Source organism: Oreochromis aureus, linkage group 3 (genome assembly GCF_013358895.1).
Source record: "Oreochromis aureus strain Israel breed Guangdong linkage group 3, ZZ_aureus, whole genome shotgun sequence".
NCBI lineage: Eukaryota > Metazoa > Chordata > Actinopteri > Cichliformes > Cichlidae > Oreochromis > Oreochromis aureus.
The window spans coordinates 56,384,188-56,390,471 of record NC_052944.1 but is presented as its reverse complement, the minus strand read 5'-3'; the positions used below and the strand labels follow the sequence as shown (position 1 = coordinate 56,390,471).

The 6,284-nt window shown below is 36.5% G+C and overlaps 1 long non-coding RNA gene across 1 annotated transcript; it reads right to left on the bottom strand.

Moving 5' to 3' along the window:
* Positions 1–862: 862 nt before the first annotated feature.
* LOC116317420 lies at positions 863–4,076 on the bottom strand. The gene is made up of 7 exons (XR_004199245.2): positions 3,960–4,076; positions 3,781–3,858; positions 3,597–3,635; positions 3,234–3,339; positions 2,966–3,100; positions 2,003–2,114; positions 863–1,209 (listed from the first exon to the last, which is right to left on the bottom strand). It is a non-coding gene; the product is annotated as an uncharacterized LOC116317420 (long non-coding RNA).
* Between the last annotated feature and the right edge of the window lie 2,208 nt (positions 4,077–6,284).

Genomic DNA, 6,284 nt, shown 5'->3' with positions numbered 1-6,284 from the left:
AACAGCAGCATGTATCTTACCTTAACCACATCCTTAATCATGTTAAATACTGTTTTTCAAAGCAATTCATGATGAGAAAGTAAAATAAATGTACATGTGTCAATTCACTCCAAACGGTTCTCATGTTTCCTCCTTTTTCCGAAACATGTAACATAGGAACGTTTTGGGTGGCTGAAAGCGTAACATACCGACGATTTGTCACATAGCCTAACATAATAGGCTTTGGGAGTGAGAATGTGTTGCTCTGAATATGTCTTGGTGGTCCCACACCATCATTTTATGTTTTTGTAGTTGTATTTTGTCCCCCACCTAGATGTATTGCAGTGGTAGCTGGGGACTAAAAAGGACCGGAGAAATGGCAACACATGCCATCATATTGTTTTAAAGCTGTTGCCTACTCAAGCAAAATGAACAGTTTTAAGTTATTTATAAAAGAAGTGGATACAAGAGGAGCCATATACTTTTTTTCTGTTCATTCTAACAGATTTAATCATTGTGCCATTCAATAAGAATAGTAAAGCAAATCGGACAAAAATTAATTCCCATCGATGAAGACCATAATAAAATGTGTCCTTTTGAAAAGGTATTTTGAGTCCTTTTCCTTTTACGATCTCCTTTGCACACTCACGTATCAAACACTAGCTAAGATGAATTCTGGAAATGATCATTAGATGAACCTAATATTAATACTTTATCTTGGATGTTGTTTATGATTCTTTAATAAATGATTTGAGCTCAATCAGATAACAGAATGTCAGACTTATTTTCTATTTAGGTATTTGAAAAATTAAAGCGTTAAAGTTGGATATATTTGATGCTTGGATCTAGACCAATGAAAATGTGACACAGACTCAGAGACCAATCAGATTTAATGCTGAAGAGTTTATTGATGAAGATAATAAGAAAAGTTAATTATGGGAAATTAACTTTTGCTAAAAGCATTCTTTCCATTACACCTTCAGTTTGCAATTAATAGCCATTGCTATTAAAAGAAACAGTCCAACTTGCTTTATTCATTATGTAGCATTACAGCAAAAGAAAAGAATTATAAATGTAAAATGGAAAACGGTTCAGGGGGTTGTATGAGATTATTTGCTTCTTTGTCTGATGAACCAAACATTTCATGGTAGACCAGGAATCATCTTCTTTTCCAGACGCAGACAAATGGGTATCGGTAGTGACAGTATATATCATTCATACACCTGTATCCTGTAAGCACAAAAAAACAAGATTAACTGAAACCATGAGAAATGTATACTAAGGAAAATATTTAGTTGGGTGTAACAACAATATGAAGTGTGCACCTTCACTGTCATGGGCCTGGGTCTGGTGACCAAGGCCTTGTGTTATTTTTGGGAGTAGTGAATATGATAAAGTCTATCAGACTATCTGGAGGAAGGAAACACTGCTTAAGAGAATAGCGGAGCGGCAGTGGGATTGTTAAACTAGGGACACAGTTAGTTCTCCTACTCGTGTTCCCGTATACTCAGTTAATTCTTGTGTTTAAATGGTGAAAGTGTTTTTATTGGCTAGTGGATGGGAAAGTATTCACTGTTGTGTATCTTGTTTCCAGGAGGATTGCAGAAATGTGTGGAGGGAGCAGAAGACTGATGTACATAGGCACCAAGGAGGACAAACACTTACCACGGACCACGGAGGAGAATCACTGCACTGGGATTGGGAATGGGTGCATGGAGGACTCACACACAGTGTGAATTGTTGGCCCTGTTTTTTGTTTGTTTCATTGTAAATAAACGCACTGTCTTCATTCAGAAAGTCCTACATTTAGGTCCTACTTCAGCCAAACCCTGAGATTCACAACACTAAATAAACACGTGTTTTTTGTTAAAAAATTATAATAATATAGTATTAGTATTTTCCTGTCATTCAGTACTGTTTTTCATTCCAAAGAAATAATCATTATTTGGGAAGGTGTGGATATTGTCACTGCCCCCCCTCCCCTCAAAATTCAGTGCTCGTTACACTTTCTTTCAATATTTACCTGTATTGTTCATGTGTAGGCAGTGCTCGTTGTGGCGAGCATTGTTAGGCTCTCCACGACACCAGTATGTAAATCTGAACGGAGTTCCATCGATCCAAAACCAATGATGCTCCTATAAAACAGAACAAAATAGGCAAAAATACATTAAAAACTAAGTACATAAAGACAATATTATCAAAGTGTAATGTTCAATAGATAGATTTATCTTTGTATGGCCCTTTCACTCTGAACGCATAAAATCCGTGCAAATATTTTGTGCTTTCAAAAAATATTTTTTGCACTGACCTTCTCTCAATGCAGCCATTCACACCAATTGTAATTTCACTGAATGCATTTGCAGTATTTATTTTTTCAAACAAAGTTTTGATTTTTCTAATGTTTTGGATGCGAATACATAGATCTGACCAATCAACTCACTGTATTGGCAACAAGCGGACTCATAGCTCAAATCACGCACCTGTACTGAAATTATAATGACATCTATACCACTTCACAATTATGTGCTACTTTGTGTTGGTCTATCACAGAAAATCTCAATAAAAAACATTTAAGTTTGTACTTGTAAGTTGACAAAATGTCTAAAGTTCAAGAGGAATGAATACGTTTTCAAGGTACTGTATGTACCAAAGCAGCTGTGATACAGCTTCAACTCCTAGTTCAAACCATAATAATCTTCCTGCTGCTGTCTTCTCGTGACAATTGGATGAACCAGGATCTCCATTCTTGCTTCGCTCATTGAGGAAGATCAGAACCAGCTCATCATTGCGTTATGTAAACTTTTCAATTTTTTTTATAGTCCTTTTTTTGAGGACAAATTTTCTGCAAAAACGCAATGTGTCCGGTGTCCATACTGGCTATACGTGAAGTTCGGATCCATAAAATTATGAATTTCATGTTGTTTTTACGCAACGCCTTCAATGTGTTCAGTGGCCTTAAGCCCTCGTATAATGATCAGTAATATACCTTTTGAGCATCAGAGCCTCCAAGCCATGTAAGTGGGTAACGGTGAGTAGCACGATATATAACCCTTTGAATCACCCGGTACTCTCGAAGGCTACGTACAGATGCCAGGTTTGCATGCATGGACTGACAGTATCTCTATAATGGAAAACAACAGACAGAAGAATTTCCAATGTAAACAAAATATTGAACATACAACCACGCAAGACTTTGTAAACTGTTAAAGTAAACAAAGACAGAATACATGGAAAATCCAAATAACTGTTTTTACCTGAGCATGAGCCAATCCAAGCGATAGGGAAAATAGCGGAAGTATCGGTTGCCATACCTAGTCCAGCCCCGATACTTGTACCATCTCTTTTCAACAAGATGCTCCTCTGAGAACAAGCAAATAATGCTTGAGTAAAAATGAATGACTTTCCTCTATCTGTTAAAACATTTTAGCATTTTCTTGTATTTGCATGGTTTTCTTTCTTTTTATTCTATAGACACCCTTTGAATTTTAAAGTGTATACATTTGATTGAATATTTTAAAATTTACATTTCTTTTTTGAAATAACAAAGAATTGCTCTTCTGCTCAGCATAACAGAAATGTGATTAATTTTGGTGTAAATCTTTAAAATGTTGACAAACCAGGTGGATTATCCGCTGACACACTTTTGCCTCCTTTTTCTGGAATAAAAATTACAAAATTATAATTACATTAAAACATCAGATCTTGAATTTTTGTTAAATTTCCATTCACTGTATTATACTATTGTTTGTATCAATACTTATACACATATACACATAATGTACATTATACTACAACACTCACCAGCAGCAGTGATCAGAGCCATCATTGCAAAAAGTGCAGACACAACCAGTAGCTTCATAGTGATGTTTATGTTTATCTCTGAAAAACAGAAGACATCATTAATTAAAGAAGGGACAGAATAGATTTTGTAGCAGACCTTTTCTATGTATATATATATATTTATTTTTTTCAGCACCAACCAGTAGCTTCAGCCTTTCAGTGAGAAGTGCTGAACAGCTCTAGAATGAATGCTAATATATAGGTTTTTTGATGCTTCAAAACCAGGAACTAACATTGAAAAGATTGGCACATGTATCATGTGAGTCATGCCACATCTCTTTCTTTCTTCATCAAAATAATTGTCTCACACTGACCTCTTCTTCTCCTTTCGGCTGCCCACTTAATTTTACATATTGAGTCATTCATAAAGAGGTTCCCTAGAGTACAACCACAAAATATTTGATGTATTTAATTAGGATTGAATATGTCTTTTAGGAGACAGAAATAAAATCATGTTAAAGTCATGATGCCTTAGTCTTCCCTTGGAAAATCTAGACCAGGCAGCCAGTGAGGTAGGGGCTTCTCTGCTCAGGCTGGTGCTTCCGCAAACAGGCTGCGGATGTTTAGGTTTTGTTCCTTGTGTCTTTGGTGAGTGGGGTTGTCAGTTTCTTTCTTATTTATTATTGTCTTTCCTGTAGCCTGTTTGTATTTTTTTTTTCATTATATTGTATTCCTGCAGTTATGTATTACTTGGTTAGCCAATACTTAGTTTCCAGATTATTTGGTTATTCTGTTAATTTATGTATAGGTTCTCAAAGTTTATTTTATATGCTCATAATTTTTTGCATTTTTTTAAAATTTCTTCAGTTCTTGTTAGATTTAATTACTTTCATTACTGCTTCACCCCTGGAACACTCCTGTTTGCTCATCGCTGCCACCACTTCCAGCTTCCCAAACGAGGAAGTGTTAAACCTGACAGCAAGACAGGCAGCCTCATACATCCAACACTCTATGTGTAGAGCTCCAGGTCTCTCATGCTGTGCACCTTGCCCCTTTTTTCTTGATTCAAAGACTATATATTGTGTTTCTGAGCTGGCCTCCCTAGAGACTGAGCACCCTTCACCTCTCCCTCCTCCAAGGGTGAGGAGTGTTGTTGGGCCACTGCTTTAACCTCAGCCTTCAGAGTCATTTGTCTGCCCCTCTGTCCTGCCCCAGCCATCAGAAGAGACCGCGTGTCCTGCCCAAATCTTTGCTGAGTTTCCTGACACTTATTCCAAACTTGCAGGGAACAAACCAGAGAATCTACAGAGCTTCCAGATGAACAGAGTCTGTGAGTTCTGCCTGAGCCAGTGCGTCCCGAGCTAATGGTTCCTGCGCTGACTTAGCCAGTGGGTCAAAGTCCACCCCTACCTCCTGCGCTCCACATTTGGGTCACAATAATCAGCTCATGCAGCAACATTTGACAGATACTTCTGTCATCACGGTTATTTTCAGTCTTTTTAGAGTTTTAATTTAATTTAAAAATGACTCCATCAAAACTTAAGTTCGTATGAGAAAGATGTCATTACATTGCACTTCACACACTAAAGTTAATTATGGAGTTCCATAGGGGTTCTGTATAAGGAGCAATTCTGTTAACATGATACATGCTTCAGTTAAGCATTATTATTAGAGGCACAGCATACATTTTCATTGCCATGCTGATGCTACCCAGGTTTATCTATTCATGAAGCCAGACAACACACACTAATTAGTTTAACTGCAGGAATGTCTTAAAGACCAAAATACCTGGATGACCTCGAATTTCTTATTTCTAAATTCAGATAAAAGGGGTTATTGTACTCTGCCCTAAAAATCGGAACAAGCTGCTTATCCTGGGTGGCATTACCTTGGGCTCGAATAACACAGTAAGGTACCTTGTCATTTTTGACCACGATACTGTATGTCCATTAATGGTCATATTAAACAAGTATTTGGGACTGCTTTCTTGCATTTGCACAATATTTCTGAAATAAGAAACATTCGTTCTCAGAGTGATGCTGAAAAACTAGTTCTTCTTTTTATTGCTTCTACACTGGACTATTGTCAGACTCTTTTTCTTGAGTTCTAAAAGTTTTAATAATAGCATGGTTTCAAATGAAACTCAATGGATCTGCCAGTCACAGATTTAAATATGCTCTTCTTGTAAAAATGTCTTAAATACAACTCTTTTCAATGAAATCACATATCTTAAAGTGACCCAGAACAATACAAAACAATCAGTATGTTCTAAAAAAAACTCACAAAAAACCCCATAAAAAACAAACATTAAATATTTTTACATTTTATGCTGCCATATATGTGTATACTTTTTGATTTTATTCTATTTACTTTTTTAGTTTCCCAAAGTTAAGTAGAATTTGGTTCTGTTAGTGTTATGACATGCATAGGTTCTTTCTCTTCAGCACCCTCTGCTGGTCATAGTGGGAATACTCACAAGCTTATATTTTGGTGGGGTTTTTCTGTGTTCCTGTGGGTAGAGGAAA